Source organism: Pinus tabuliformis, chromosome Q, assembly GCF_031772625.1.
Source record: "Pinus tabuliformis cultivar Carrire ecotype Pingquan chromosome Q, CPIR1, whole genome shotgun sequence".
Classification (NCBI taxonomy): Eukaryota; Viridiplantae; Streptophyta; class Pinopsida; order Pinales; family Pinaceae; genus Pinus; species Pinus tabuliformis.
The window spans coordinates 933,228,996-933,246,385 of NC_142296.1; the positions used below are offsets into that span (position 1 = coordinate 933,228,996).

Sequence of the window (17,390 nt, forward strand, 5' to 3'; positions counted from 1 at the left end):
AGGCCTGGATTGATGTCTTCTCCATGGAAATTGTAGCAGGATTGATGTGTTCTCCTGTGAGGCCTGGATTGATGTGTTCTCCATGGCAATTGTAGCAGGATTGATGTGTTCTCCTGTGAGGACAGGATTGATTAGTTCTCCTGACGAGGCATCCTACCCATGCAGTCTGGGACTCATGGGAAGTACCTCTCATCTGATCAATGAGCAGGGAAATGAAGTTAGGGACCATAGTAGTACCGATGGACGCATCGTTGTAACTACTGTACTCCCTATGCTAGGATGACCTCCATTGATCTGGGATCAATGATACTTGTCTAGGACCAGTGGTAGGAGTTGTACCATACTATGACGCTGACTTCGGGTCGGTTGAGACTGGTCTGGGATCAGTGGTACATACTCTGAGACTGACTTTGAGTCAGTGGAGGATGATATTGGTCTGGGACCATTAGAGTTGTACTCACTATGACACTGAATTTGGGTTGGTTGAGACTGGTCTGGGACCAGTGGTACATACTCTGAGACTGACTTTGAGTCAGTATGATACATCCTCGATCATTTTTTCTTCTTCATAATTCGGACAAAAGCAGAGCAGAACAGATCAAAATAGTACATATCAGTGCAGGCAGAAAAAGACAAAGCAGGACAGGCAGAATAGAGCAGAGCAGGGCAAGGGTCAGGTTGTATAGGGCAGTGCATTTGATGGATGAATAGTAACGACCGATAGACAAATTGCAGATGAAGTTCTCCATGGTTGAGAGGGAGTGTTAAAATTGGCAACCAGGGCAAAACTTCATGTGGGTCATCTTATTCATGGCTGATAATATTTTTATTAGATTCCTCTCATCGAGAGGTGTAGGATTGATATATAGATCATCCGATTCCGATAAGTGTTCATGGAGATATGAATTTATTTTGATTATGGAATTATTATCAAGCCGACCTACAACTCATGTAGGCTCAGAGGCCCAACAGTCGCATCTATTCACCCACCAACGTTGTGTATAAATATAAGAAGACTTTTCCTCATTTGGACTCACTCATCTCATCACATCTCTCTCTCTCTACTGCGCAGATATGAGACTCTTCTCTACTGCGCTGAAATGGGTCTCTCTCTCTCTCACACATGTGAAGCCGGAAGCTGTTGAATCTGAAACTGCAACTGCAGAAGTAAAGATTGACTTGCGTGGCCTAGAAGATCTCCTCTTTGGAACTGCGTTGTAGGTTCATCTGAATCTCCTTTGAAAGCCACAACTTTTGGTGGTGGAATGAAGTCAATCCGACGGTTAGTTTGTGAGATATCGTCTGCCCTAGTTTGATAATGGAGCCACTAATGCTGATGCTGCTGATCTAGGGTTTGCTACTGCTGATATGAATCAGATTTATTGTACTATTTCTCTCTACTGAGTTATTGAAGATAAAAGAAGATTTGATCAAAGGGTTTCCCCACACATTGTGGGGTTTGTCCCTAGCTAGCCGCCACATCTTTTGTCTCTTGGCTTGCCTTGTTTTCTGTCGATCGTTTAATGTTCTATCTGCACTTTACTTTATGTACATGTAATTGCTAATCGGTGGAATATAATAAGAAAAAGAAGTAAACTGTTATAAGCATAGAACATACCATAACTTAACAGATATTGATCATCTTTCTGTATATTTCATATGTTTGTCCTTTAACTGTATGCTTTATATGCCTCCTCTGTTTTATCTTTTACTCTGTAAATTGTCTTTTTCTGCTCTATCTCTAGTTTAAAATTGATTTTATCTTTGTATACAAAACTTCTGATAAATGAAGCCTTTGAATAGATTTCCCGATAATCTTGGAGTAAACAGGTTTTTAACTAGTGTCAAAACTAGTTATCCATTTTCTTGGTCTTCTAATTACCTGCAAAATAAAACACAGATTGACAGGGATGGCCATCAATGACTTTTACTGAACTGAGATGTCTACAGATGGAGCCTGGAGCGTGTTCGGGAAGTAATCAGTGGTCGAATTGAGTTGCAGAGGTTCAAGGTGGCGCAGGGAGGGTTAGGGAGGCTTCATTGTGTAAACGGGCGAAGAGAGCAAAAACAAGGGTCTTCGGTGTTTTAACGTGTAAAATTTAAAATTTGGCGTGTAATTCAATAAGTGAACAGTGGATGGTTTCGGCCTAGGCGGGGAGGCGGTTTTGGAGGCTATCGCACTACTTTTGATTGAAAGGCAGTATTTTTTGGAGAGCATGCGAGTTAACGTAAAGTTGGTGCGTAACCGCAAGGGGCCCGAGCAAAAACACGAATCTCGCGTGCTCTCGGGCCGGTAAAGGTTGGAGATTGGGAGCGTGTGATATGGTTGTGGGTCGTTAAATCTACGGGTGCAAGATCTAACGGCTATCGCGTGACGGAGTTGCACGGAGGGCAATCAAGCGGAGATTAGCGGGGCCTGGGGGTGTTAAATTGGCAACTAGGGCCAAACTCCATGTGGGTCAACTTATTTATGACAGTTGATATTTTTATTGGATCCCTCTCGTCGAGAGGTGTAGGATTGATCCAAAGATCATCCGATTCCGATAAGTATTTATGGAGATATGAATTTATTTTGTTTATATAATTATTGTCAAGCCGACCAACGCTTATGTAGGCTCTAGAAGCCCAACCGATGTGTCTATTCATCATCCTTGCTTTAGTATAAATAAAAGAGTTTTGATGTCAATTGGAACACGTGTTCTTAAGGTGATCTCCTCTCCACGTCTGGGTTTTTGGAAGGAGAGAACCAAAAGATACGCTGGCCCAAGAGTGATGCCTTAACCACAGGAAGTCGCAGGCATATGAGGATGATCTACGCAGTAGACAGAGACATAATACATTGTCCAAAAGTCTAATATGCAGGTCCTATCCTATGCAGTCAAGGAGGCTCCCATTACGCAGATCAGGAAGACTTATACGCTGTTCATAATGGAGACATATACGCTATACACTGTTCATTATGGATACGCTGGTCATAATGGAGACATATACGCTATACACTGTTCATTATGGATACGCTGGTCATTGAATGCTATACGCTGTTCTTATACGCTGTTTTGGAAGCAGGGGAGAGAGACTCCCTACACACATTGACTATCATATGGAAGCCGCGGTCATAACCACAGTCATCAAATCGCAGTCAATTGTGTGAATGCAGGGAATAGTTTCAATGCTCGATGTTGTGCTGCATATCGGGGACACCTTGGATGATTGCGAGAATGCTCTGCAAACCCCCGTGTCGGATTTAATTGGACAAACGATTGAGAGCAGAGCACTATGGACAGCTGGTTCCCGTGTGAAGTTAATTGATGGAATGGAATGCATGTCAAAAGGAGTTCATCGGTTTCTTGTTCCAATTCACGGACATAACGATGAACGATCTCCTCATGAAACGACCCAGTTTCGTCTCCTGACTCAGACAGACGTGGTGAGCTTCCTTCTGGAGCATATAGACGAAATGGGTCCATGTGTATCGAGAATAATAACAGACCTGGATGATATTGTCTAGTGCACTGAGATTGATGCATCGGAAACCTGCATTCAGTTCTTTTGGAGTGGTGGAGACTTCGCCTGAAGAAGAGATGGACTCGTTTCAATCACAGCAATTCGGGGTATCAGGAGGTAAGCTCGTGGGAAGCCTGTCAGCAAATTGTTTCCGGGGAATGGGAGTTGAGGAGATAAGCTGGTCCTTGAGACCTGAAATTACAGTTGCAGAATTTCTGAAGATGTCGGCTGAGAAGGGCTTCTCGAGGCCTCTTGTCACAATCCATCCCACGACACCTCTGGGAACTGCCATGGCAGTGGCCATCACCAACAAAGTCCATAGGGTGTGGGTGACTGACGAAGATGGATGGCTTCTTGGTGTTGTCAGCCTTACAGACATTATAAGCGTTGCACGTAGAGGACCAACCAGCTTTGTTCATCAGTAACATTGAATGCATTTACAAGTCATGAAGGATTTTGTTGTATACGTCACTATGGAAGGACTATCTACGCAGTTCATATTTACGCAGGGCTGAACGCTGTGACACTATCTACGCAGTTTCATATATACACAGTGTTTATGCAGGGCTGAAAGATTAATACACAGTCATGGAAATATACATATGCTGTTGTACACAGTCATAGACATATGTTGTAGTAGACAGTCATATATATAATGGAACGCTGTCAACAGGGATTATATACTGTGTTCACAAAGTGATATTGCTTAGATATATAAACTTCGGTGGCATAGAGATAAGAACGTTGTATGATCTGGGCACATATATATAATGCAGTCTTGGGTAGCAACATGATATATTGTAGGTGGGCTGTGCAACGAATACATGGAGCATGGGCGGCAGCATGATGGGCAGCACTATGAAATCATGTGCATGGGCAGCCCAATGATACATTAGCAGGGGCAGCAACATGATAATGATGCACATTAGTCTGAGAAAGATCATGGACCTGGACAACAGCATGGGGCAATATGTAGTAGTGCAACTAGAGGACGAAATGCAGCACGATGATAGGTATCAGTTGAAGCAGAATGTCTTCAACTGATCTCGTCGTTATAGGAGATGATCTATGCTTAGATCTAGACAAATCAAAGTGTTGACTTCTGTTGTAATTGTACTATCTCTCTCTCTCTTTCTCTGTTGAACTTTGAAGATAAAAGAAGATTTGATCAAAGGGTTTCCCCACACATTGTGGGGTTTGTCCCTGGCTCGCGCCATATCTTGTGTCCTCTTGCCTTGGCTTGTCTTCTGCGATTTATATTTATGTTCTATCTGCAGTTTATCTTAATGCTGATGTGATTGCTAACTGTGAAAATTTAAATAAATTGCTATAGCATAGAACATACCAAAAATTAACAGGGGGTTTAATTACAAATAATTGTAATTATTTAATGAATAAGGCGGTGTTAAAGATATAACGAGCGGGTTTTAATACAATGGTACCACAGTTAAATAGTAGTTGGGTTTGCTAACTGCACCAAGGGTGGTGGGTTAAAAGGTTTTATATACGGGAAAATGTGAATATAGCGGAGTTAATTAAAATAAAGTGAGGGGAGACAAAACTTAGGCTAAAGGGTTTTTATGGGTTTTTTAGGTGTTTTTTCGGGAAAACATGATATGGGCGGAGTTAACTTTATAAGGTGGAGGGGGGAATAAAACTTAGGATAAGGAGTTTTATGGGTTTTTAGGGAAATTACAAGGGGAAAGGGTTTTTTTCAATGGGAAAGGGTTTCACACTAGGAAAAAGGGGTTTTGGGTAGGAAAATGACCTTTAGATGGTAATTTGCTAGGAAAATGTGTGAAACCGAAGGGCAATGGTGAAAATGAAGGGAAAGGGTATTTTCTTAGGAAATGATGGGATAACGAGAAAATTAGTAAGTATATAGTGGGGGATGAAATGAAATGAGGGGAAGTTAACCAAATCAACTTGTGAACATCTTTTCACTTTCATAACTGCTCCTGCACACTGAAACATTGGATTAAGCATGATAAATGTGCTTATGCTTCAATCAACTTTGTACTTCTGCAGCCTTTCTTCTATCTACCCTTTACTTATCTTAACATTTTTTCTTCATTTAATTGGGTGCATTTAGGCTAGCAGACCCTTTTTTTCTTTTTCTTTTGAAAAGCAAACTATCTAATTCTAACCTTATAACATCCAAGGGCTTAGATTAAATTGATGAGCTCCTTATTATTCTTTACCTAACTATTAATCTGCCAAGATTAAACAGTTTGGCTAGATTTTTATTCTCTAACTATAAATATGAAATTTAAAGCATGAACTAGTCAAGATTAACCTATTTGACTATCATGGGTTGTGGCATTTATGACAAGCTATACACAACCATTATTTTGCATAATAAAGCAAAAATTAGTGGCACTTGGACTTGCACATTTTTATGATCTGTTTTTTGCTTTTCTCTCTAACCTAACATTTTATTTTTGCCTTCATTTTTTAGGGCATCTATTCTAACATTTTCTTTGATATGGACATATTTATTAAAATATTTCCTAACATTTTTATTCAGTATTCTTTTTGTCCATATCCTAGCTTAACATTTTTTGAAAAATATTTTCATTTTTTGGACTAATTTATTTTAACTTATCAAAACCAAAAAATGCTACAACATTGGCTCCATCTAGGGACTGCTTTCTCCTGTAGAATGCAGAGAACCTGCAGATCCATGTGCCTTCTCCTCGGGCTATGGAGTCTTTTGCTGTAAAAAATCACACTGACAGCTTGAAAAGTAAAAGAAACCGGAGTTTTTACAATGGTAGTAATGAAATCTACTTCAACTTCTCAGTATTGAATGTAATGTTTGAGAAACCTTCCATTTATAGGATAAGTGGAATATAGCCCTTCAAAATTTTGTAGCATAAAAGTGTTGTTTCCCTTCACTTCAGCAATTGCTAAAGGTCCAAACCACAAGTTGTCAAACTTGCCATGTTTTCCCTTTTCTTCTCTCCTGAAATCACATCTTAGAACTAGATCACTTTCTTTGAAGTCCCTTTCCCTGGCTCTTTTGTCAAACAGGCTCTTCATCTTATTCTGATACTTTTTCAATTTGTATTGAACTTCATCTCTATTTTCATTTAGTTCAATAATCTGATTTATTCTCCTTGAAAAATCATCAGGTTCATCTATTGAATCCTGCAAAAATTTTAAAACAGGGAAGGCCAAATTGGTAGGGAAGATTGCATCTTTCCCATAAACTAACTGGCAAGGAGATTTTCTAGTAGATCTCTTTGGAGTAATTCTATGTGAATATTGCATAAATTAAATGAGAGTCCCAACGCTTTTTATGATCTGCTAGAGTCTTTTTGATTACCTTTACCAAAATTTTATTGCAATATTCTGCAAGGCCATTACCTTGTGGGTAATATGGATTTGAATGATGTAACAAAATCTGATATTGCTAGCAAAACTCAAACATTTTAACACTAGAAAAAGTTGTTGCATTATCAGTGACAATTTGAGTTGGGCAACCAAATCTAGATAAGATGTTCTCTTCAATAAATTTGATTACTACTGAATCGGTAGCATTTCTCACTGGAATTGCTTCCACCCATTTAGTGAAGTATTTTGTTGTAGTGAAGATCCATCTATGCTGATTACTTGAAGTGGGATGAATCTCTCCAACAAAATCTAATCCCCATTGGAGAAAAGGTCCTGAGACTATTGATGGAACCAGTGGAAGAGCTGTTAATTTTTGCTTACCAACAAACATTTGACAAGGAACACATCCTCTGACATTTGCTCCTATTTGTAAGAACAATGTTGGCCAATAAAATCCTCCCCTTAATATTTTATATGTTGTTGCTCTCCAAGCATAATGTCCTCCACAAATTCCTGTATGAAACTGGTCAATGATTCCTTCAGTTTTTGATTCTGTTAAACATAATAACAAAATATTTAGTGGGTCTTTCCAGTACAAATTTGCAATTACGATACAATACTTGATTGCTTTCAGTTTGAGATTTTTACATTGGCTTTTGGAGAATGACGCTGGAGATTCAAAATGGATCAAGATATTTACAATGTCTTGGTACCAATCTAACAACATAAATTTGTCATCAATGTATAAAGGGTGGATCTGATCTGAAGGTAAAGGTTCTTGTGGATTCTTTTTTTCAGGATGAAGGGAAGGTTATTGTGGATTCTTCCCATCTGAGGTTTGAGAAGGTTCTTGTGGATTCTCCTCTTCAGGATGAAGGGAAGGTTCTTGTGGATTCTTCCCTTGTATCTCTAAAATAGAATTGATTCCGATCACTTTATAGTTGGATTCAGCTAGAAGCTTAGTTAATCCTTGGCCTTTTATTAGCTTTGTAGTTTTGATAGTTAGATCAAACTCCAGTTTTTGAGTGATCCATCTACCTCTCTTTCCATCAGTGTCTAGTTGAGTTAAAACGATTTTCACAGCACTGTTAGGAACATAAGCAGTAATAGGAGAATGTAGGACATACATCCTGAATGATTTTAGGGCTTGAATAAGGGCATAGGCTTGCTTCTCAATTATGTCATACTTAAGCTCATCATCTCTCATAACCTTATTGAAAAAGGCTATGGGTTGGTCATGGGAATCTTCATTTTTTTGTAGTAGAACAACAACAAGGTTTAGTGTAATTAGGGCTGGCCAAGGTGGGAGCTTCAGAGATAGATTTCTTGATCTGATCAAATGCATGCCTGGAAGAGACAATCCATTTGACTTCATGATCTTTTTGGAGCATGTCAGTTATATATTTTACAATCTCAGCATAATTTGGGGTAAATCTCCTTAAAAAATTAATCTTGCCTAGAAAAGCTTGAATCTCCTTCTTGTTTCTAGGTAAGGTCAATGTTTTAATGGCAGACACATGCTTGGGATCAATCACCACTCCTTTTGAAATTATATGGCCCAACAGTTTTCCTTATTTGATAGCAAACAAAGACATTTTAGGATTCAATGATATTCTGAATTTGCTACACCTGTCAAAAACTTTTATCAAGTGATTTAGATGTTTCTGATTAGATTTAGACAAAACAGTTATGTCATCAAGATAAATGACCAGAAATTTATTTACCTGACCCACAAAAGCTACATTTGTAGTTCTTTGAAATGTTGCTCCAACATTGGATAAGCCAAATGGCATTCTAGCATACATGAATGTACCCCAGGATGTAGTAAAGGTTTTTTTCTCTCTATCTGTTGAATCAACATTTACCTGATTATAGAAACCATCAAGCATAGAAAGTCTTTGTGCTCCTGAAACCATTTGAAGTAACTGATCCATTTTGGGCAAAAGATAGTTATCTTTTAATGATGTTTTGTTCAAATTTATAAAGTTCACACAAAGTTTGATTTCTTCGTTCTTCTTTCTAACAGGAACTAAATTTGCAACCCAATTAGATTATCCAAGAGGGAGAATGATCTGGGCATCTAGCATTTTCTTAATTTCCTTTTCTACAGTTGGTAGAAGCGCTGGATTGATCCTCCTAAGTTTTTGTTGATAAGGAACTGCTTCTGGCTTTAAAAAATCTTTATGTTATATTAATGAAGTATTATAGGTTTTTAGATCAGCATAGGTCCATGCAAAAACATCCTTATAAGTTTGAAGTAACTTAAGATATTGAGCTTTGATCTTAGGATCTAAAGATGCACAAATTTCGATGCTTTTAATATCATCATTTGTTCCAATATTAATTTCTTCTATGTCATCTTGTGAAGAAATGGACTGAGGGTTTCAGAGGACATCATTTTGATCAAACAATTTTTCTAAAGGAATGAGGCCTTTGGGAATAAATTTGTTAGATAACTAAATAATGTCATGATCAAGAATTTTTGAATTGAAATTTGAAGTATCATTTCATTTGTATTTTCATTTATTTCTGTTCTATCTTCATCAATTTGTAGAAATGAAAATTCATCTATAACCTGCAGAAAAGATTTCAAATGTTCATCATCTTCAAATATCTGCCAGTGTTTTAGATTGTCTGGGATGGATGGTCTGTACTTGACTTGTATTTGATAGAGTACATTAGTCTGATCAGGAATTTTAAATGAACTAGCAGAAACAACTAAGGCATCTACATGAATATTTTGATTTCATGGAGTATAAGTCAAATTAAAAGCATCAAAGAAGTTTTCGACTGAATCCCAAACTTCATTTCTATAAGACCTAAGTCTATGATGCTTAGTCTGCAAATATTTCTTACTTATTTGAAAATAAGTTCCGAATCAGTAAAAACACTTAAGTTTTGAACCTTTAAGCTTTTGGCTAATTGCAGTCCCAAAAGGAAAACTCCATATTCAACCACATTATTTGTAACTTTGAAGTCGAGTTTGCATGATTGGGTGATATTTTCTTTTTATGGTCAAATTAAAACTACCCCAGCTCCTGCTCCATCTTTTCTACAAGAACCATCAAAAAATAGTTTCCATACATCAGTTTGATTTGGTACAGGACTTTCAATTACATCTTCTATTTTAACTTGAGTTTCATGTATTTGGTTTGAAGAAAGTTGAAAGCAACCAAAATCCTGATCAATTGCATAAATGGGATGGTTCCTTGGCTGTTCTGTTTTGCAAACAGTGTGCACAAATATTACCTCTCTATATAACCTTAGTTGTTCTCCCCCATAAACTGGAATAGTGGCATAAGACATATCCATCTGAAGAGTTCCCCCTAATTTGGCACAACAAGTGCTCGAAAGGAGCATTCCAAATTTGGGAGGAATATCTGTGACAACTATATCAAGCACTACACTTTTCACTGGAATTTGGGCAAGGGTGACTACTAAATCCTTAATCAATCCTAAGCAGGGCACCCTTTTAGAATCAAAGGTGTACAAGTCATGATAGGATCTAGTTATGTCAAGTTTCAAATGGTCCATGATAGTTTTTGGCATGAGGTTATGTGATACTCTAGAATCAAGCATGCAAATATATAACATGGAATCATTTGTCTTAAGAGTTACATAGAAAGGAGGCACTATTTCATCTATCATATCTGAGCTAGGACCAAAGACAACTATTGGTTTTTCATCTTGCAGACTAATGATATCACTTTTAGCATCAACTGAGGTGTTTTGTATCCATTTGGAGACTTGATTTTTATACCCAGGGTTTTTGGAAAGTTCTGAAAGTGGAATTGGGATTTTAACTCTTTCTAACTCTTTTTCAACATTAAATGTAGTCAAAACATTTTTATCATTTTGAGCAGTGTCAGTTCACTGATTTAATGGTCAAATAACATTTGTTTGAGTTTCAGTAGCTTTGGTACGAGGTTCAATTATTGGAGTCTCCTTAGGAGGTCTTCCAAGGCCGGGTCTAGGCCTAAGATCATATCTCTTGTTCAACTCTGCAATTAAAAATTCAGAGAAGGCATGGTATTTAGAAACCTGTGAGGATTCTTGATCTTCTTGAACCTGATTTTGTTGTGAGATAGGAATAATAACTGTTTGATTAGAAGAAGTATCCATGTTATTGATATCTTCAATAATAGTCATAGTATTTTCATCAGGTTGCTAGTCATCTATCAGTAAAGGAGTGGGAACCTGCTGATCATTACTAGGTCTCTGAAGAATTTGTAATTGTGGATTCCTTCTATACTGACCTTGATTTTGATTTTGGGGTCTAGTAACTGTTTGTTGAACTGTCCTAGGTTGAGTCTCAATCTTGGAAATTCTATTAGATAGATTTCTAAGAAGAGAAGTTATTTCATCTATTTTAGAATTTTCTGTTTTAGTCTTAGAAGAACTAGAGGAACGAGAGGCCTCTTGAATGGGTTTGAGTTTTCTTTGGGCCTTTTCCTCTTTAGCTTTCAAGGAAGTCGAAGAAGCCCTATTTGCTTCTACCTCTATAGAATTTGTTTGCATATCTTCAAGGGTTCTTGAAGATCTCTCTCTTAACCTTACAACAAAATCATCGTCAAAGGCTTTTGGAAACCTAGACTTAGTTGTTGCTACAGGGGGTTTACAATTAGGGGGTATCTTATGGTAAAGTTTATTGAACCTTTAGATAAAATCTAATATAGGTTCACCAAAGTTTCTTTTAAGTTCTTCAAACTCAGTCAGAAAGTAAAGAGGATCTTTCTTTACACCCCATTGATTTTAAAATATGGTTGTAAGCTCTTCCCAATTTCTAATGGAATTTACAGGTAACTGCCTAAACCAGATTTTTACATTTCCTTTAAGTGACTGTACAAACAATCTCATGTAAACATTTTCTTGTTCGATATTCATGTTGTCTGAAAAGTCTAGAAAAGCTTGAAGATGGTCCTCAGCGGAGGGACCAGTTTCTCCATTATACCTGGGAAGGTATTTCAAGTACCTAGCTGGGAATGCATCGAGGTTAGCAAGTAAGACTAAAGTTGCATATCTAGCCTGTACAACAGGTTGGAATGCCATAGTAGAAGGTGGTGTATGAGGTGTTTGTGTGGATGAAGAGAAGAAGAAGATGAATATGAAGAGGTAGAAGAATGTGATTTAGGGGGTGTGTGTCTATGTGGAGGTGAAGAAGGAGGGGATCTCTTGAATAACTTTAAAGGAGTCTTAAGAACTAACTTTGGGACCTGTGAATGAATACCCTCTTTTGTTTCAAAGAGTGGATTTGAATATATAGAGAGGGTCTCTTCAGGTTGTTCAGAAGTGGAAGCTTCAGGGCATTCAAAAGTGGAAAGAAATGAATAAGTGGTATGGGATATGAAATATGTGGGTTTGTATTCAGGTAAATGAACATCCAAGTCAGACTCAATTTTAGGTGATCCTAGTGGTATTGGGGGTTCTTGATGTGTTTTAAAATAATGAATGAGGAAAGTTGAATCTAAGTCAACTCCCCTATCTAATAGTTCAGAAACCTTAGGAGGTATTTGTGTCAAATCAGGATCGGATGGAATATTACTAAAAGGATCAAATGATATTAAACCTTCAGACTGCGACGCTGAAGAGGAAGAAGAAGATGGTTTATGTCTCCTTTTAGAACTGGCTTTTCTCAGAATTTTTCTAGGATCTGACAGAGGATTAACTAAGTCAGATTCTGAATGAGATCTGGTGTGCTTAAAAGGTGCCAATTTGGGCTAGTGGAGTCGCTAGGTGAAGGATTTTACCATTTCTAGACCTTTAATCAATTTAAAGGCATAGAATGAATATCGTTGCCCCCGGAAAACTTAATGGAATTCGAATCCTCGGCAACGACGCTAGATTGATGTTGTACCTCTGAGATGGTAATGGTAAAATATCATGCCAGAGCATCTAAGATAATTGTTTTGGGGGTTTTGTTTTAAGTTGGAGGACCAATGAATGAAACATATGTAACACTGTAATGCCTAACCTTTTGAATAATATAAATATCAAAATAGAGCGCTGCTATAAAACTTCACACAGTGAAATAACTTGAATGGTGGTGAGAAGAAACAAAGAAATAATATGATTATCACAATTTTCAAACTGAAAATTAAATTATCATAAGTATGAAAACCTTTAAACTACGTTTAGAAGGTTCATGAGAATATGCTTAAGCTTACAAAAGATGTTGATGGTTTATTTATTTAGAGGGAATTAATTAAACAGACAGTCAATTAATTCATTCTCTTTATAGATTATCATTTTAGAAGCTTATAGGAATAGATTGAAACTCAATTATTCCTATCTGGTTATCTCTGTAAGACATAAGAATATGAAGAAAAACATAATGAGTAATACTGGAAAAACTTACAGGAAACACAAACTGTATAAAACAGAACTCAGAATCCTTTGCTTTGTATTAAGGTTCCAAAAAAGGCAAGTACATCAAATGTTTAGCAATGCTTCATCAAAGGTGAAACCCTTTAATAACTCGTGAAGAGAGTTAGTTATACAACAATAGAACTAAGAAAATATCCTAAATTGTTTTTACAAAAATAGATTATTACAAAATCAAAACAAATAATGCTAGTTGATCTGACACTATTTTGATGCTGCTCTGTTGGTGACTATCACTGAAAAAAATAAAAATTGTTGAAGGTGGCCGACTGTTCCTGGTATTTAGGTTCTGATGTCTTTCAGACTTTGATCTTTCGCCCTTTAAGCTGCTTGGCTGTTTGGTCTTTACGCTGGATGTCATATTCACTTATAACCTTTCATTTTATGCACTTTTATCTGATACTCTTTGACTTTGTTGACCTGTTAATATCCTTTACTGTGCTTTTTACTTTTACTGTACATTTCAAGTTTTTATTGTGTATTTCAATAGTAAATCATTTAGTTTTTCACATGTCTCAGCATCTGGTAGTTGGATATTGATCATCTTTTTGTATATTTCATTTGTTTGTCTTTTAACTGTATGCTTTATCTACCTCCTCTATTTTATCTTTTACAATGTAAATTGTCTGTTTCTGCTCTATCTTTGGTTTAAACTTGATTTTATCTTTGTATACAAAACTTTTGATAAATGAAGCCTTTGAATAGATTTCTTGAGAATCTTGGAGTAAACAGGTTTTTAACTAGTGTCAAAATTGTTTATCCAGTCTCCTGGTCTTCTAATTACCTGCAAAATAAAACAATTTATTAATAAAACACAGGTTGGTAGGGATGGCCATCAATGACTTTTAATGAATTGAGATGTTTGTGGATGGAGTCCGGAGCGTGTTCGGGAAGTAATCAGTGGTTGAATTGAGTTGTAGAGGTTCAGGGTGGCGCAGGAAGGGTTAGGCAGGTTTCACTGTGTAAACGGGCGAAAAGAGTGAAAACAAGGGTCTTCGGCGTTTTAACGGGTAAAGTTTAAAATTTGGTACGAAATTCGATAAGTGAATAGTGGATGGTTTCGGCCTATGCGGGGAGGCGGTTTCGGAGGCCATCGCATCACTTTTGAGTGAAGGGTGGTATTTTTTTGAGAGCACGCGAGTTAACGTAAAGATTCCACGTAACTGCAAGGGGCCTGAGAAAAACCACGAATCTCGCGTGCTCTTGGGCTGGTAAAGGTCGAAGATCGAGAGTGCGCAATACGGTTGTGGGTCGTCAGATCTGGGGGTGCAAGATCTAATGGCTATCGCGCGACGGAGTTGCATGGAGGGCAATCAGGCGGAGATTAGCGGGGCCCGGGGGTTTAATTACAAAGAATTGTAACTATTTAATGAATAAGGCGGGGTTAAAGATATAACAAGCGAGTTTTAATACAGTGGGACTGAGGTTAAAAAGTAGTTGGGTTTGCTAATCGCACCAAGGGTGGTGGGTTAAAAGGTTTTATATATGGGAAAATGTGAATATAGCAGAGTTCATTAAAATAAAGCGGGGGGAGACAAAACTTAGGCTAAAGGGTCTTTATGGGTTTTTTAGGCATTTTGTCGGGAAAACATGATATTGGCAGAGGTAAATTTATAAAGTGGAGGGGGGAATAAAACTTAGGATAAGGGGTTTTATGGGTTTTTAGGGAAATTACAAGGGGCAAGTGTTTTTTCAATGGGAAAGGGTTTCACACTAGGAAAAAGATGTTTTGGGTAGGGAAATGACCTTTAGAGGGTAATTTGCTAGGAAACTGTGTGAAACCAAAGGGCAAGGGTGAAAATGAAGGGAAAGGGTATTTTCTTAGGAAATGATGGGATAATGAGGAAATTAGTAAGTATATAGTGGGGGATGAAATGAAATGAAGGTAAGTTAACCAAATCAACTTGTGAACATTTTTTCACTTTCATAACTGCTCCTGGACACTGAAACATTGGATTAAGCATGATAAATGTGCTTATGCTTCAATCAACTTTGTACTTCTGCAACCTCTCTTCTACCTACCTTTTACTTATCCTAACATTTTTTCTTCACTTAATTGGGTGCATTTAGGCTAGCAGACCTTTTTCTTTCCTTTTTCTTTTGAAAAGCAAACTATCTAATTCTAACCTTATAACATCCAAGGGCTTAAATTAAACTGATGAGCTCCTTATTATTCTCTACCTAATTACTGATCTGCCAAGATTAAATAGTTTGGCTAGATCTTTGTTCTCTAACTATAAACATGGAATTTAAAGCATGAACCAATCAAGCTTAAACTATTTGACTATCATGGGTTGTGACATTTATGACAAGCTGCACACAACCATTATTTTGCATAATAAAGTAAAACGTAGTAGCACTTGGATTTACACACTTTCATGATCTGTTTTTTGATTCTCTCTAACCTAACATTTTATTTTTGCCTTTATTTTTTAGGGCATCTATTCTAACATTTTCTTTGATATGGACATATTTATCAAAATATTTCCTAACATTTTTGTGTAGTATTTTTTTTCCATATCCTAGCTTAACATTTTTTGAAAAATATTTTCATCTTTTAGACTAATTTATTTTAACTTATTAAAACCAAAAAATGCTACAACACCATCAACTCCATGCTTGATCTTGTCTAACAAATTCGAAGTTACGACAAACTTTCCATTAGGTCTCAAAAAAGCATCCCATGCATCATTCTTCATAATCGATTCATGCTCTTTGGCCATGGCATCCTTCTAAACATGTCCTTTCACAACTTCTTCAAAAGTGGGAGGCTCAGCCTGTATGATGGAGCTCATAGCTACAAATTATTCCTAGTACCGACATGGTTTCTTGCTTTCTCTAAAGATCTCATAGCTACAAAGTATCCCTGGTACTGACATGGCTTCTTGCTTACTCTAAAGGTCCCTTTGGTAGGAACATGTGTCTCAACATATTGTAATGTATCATGAAGCCATAATAGTCTCTTCCTGGTAGGGGGATCACTTAGAGGAGCATCCAAGGGGTCCATAGACTCCATGGTATCGTCAACAATATCCTTCTTAGATTTCGGCACAAAAGGACCTTCTAGTAGGCCCATGCCATCATCATTCTTCTCAATAGGAGGAGGTGGAGGAAGTCCCCTTGCTTTTCCAAGGGCAACATCTTCATTGAAAGTTACATCCGTACTAAACTTGATTTTCCTTTGACCAAATATATATTATATATATACACTAAATGCTTTAGAATTTTCACAATATCCAACAAATGTACCTTTCCTTCCCGGGGCTTCCAACTTGTTCCTCTTGTCCTTCGGTACATGAAAGTATACATGGCAACCAAATTACCTGATATGTCCAACATCGGGCTCCACACTTGTGAATACTTCTTCGGGAGTTTTGATTTCCAAGGCTTGATGAGGAACCTTATTTTGAACATAGACCACTGTATTTGTAGCTTCTCCCCAGAGGAACTTCAACAACTTTTGATCATGAAGCATAGCTCGGGCAAATTCTATTATGGACCTGTTCTTTCTTTCAGCGACAACATTTTGCTTTGAATTGTAAGGTACAATAGTATCCTTATTGATTCCAGCCTCCTTGCAAAAGTCAACAAACTCATTTGATGTATATTCTCCACCATTGTCAGATATGAAGATCTTGATCTTCTTCCTTGCTTGATTTTCTATCAGTGCCTTGAAGTCTTTGAACATATCAAAAACCTCATCCTTATGCTTCAAGTAATATATCCAAGTCTTTCTAGAGTAGTAATCAATAAACATTATGTAGTAGAGATGTCCACCAATATAGTGTACTAGCATAGGTCCACATAGGTTAGAATGAATGAGTTGAAGAATATCACTAGTCTTGTTCTTGCTAGACATACTCCATCATGACTAGCTCGAACATCAGGCTTACCAGACATCAACTTCTTTAATTTTGACAAGGCTTCATAATGTAGATGTGCCAACCTTCAGTGCCATAGTTCACTTTGATGATTGATGTCGTGGACCATTCCTAGCAGAGGTCTTTCATTGACTCTATAGAGTCCTTCAACTCTAGATCCTAAGGTAAAAGCATCCCTTATGCAAGATTCCATAGGCTAGGTGAGGATTTTTCCTCTTATGAAGGCTACTCTCTTCCAATAACATCATGAAGAAGAACGGATTCACCAAAGTCCAAATGAAATTTGAC

General features: G+C 37.3%; 1 protein-coding gene and 1 pseudogene across 1 annotated transcript in view; both read left to right on the top strand.

The window, feature by feature from the left end:
* The window catches only part of LOC149222526 (reticulon-like protein B12), a 293,109-nt gene that overhangs the window by 236,973 nt on the left and 38,746 nt on the right, over positions 1-17,390 (top strand). The gene's annotated exons all lie outside the window — the stretch shown is intronic.
* On the top strand, positions 3,152-3,961 carry LOC149222527 (SNF1-related protein kinase regulatory subunit gamma-like PV42b; annotated as a pseudogene).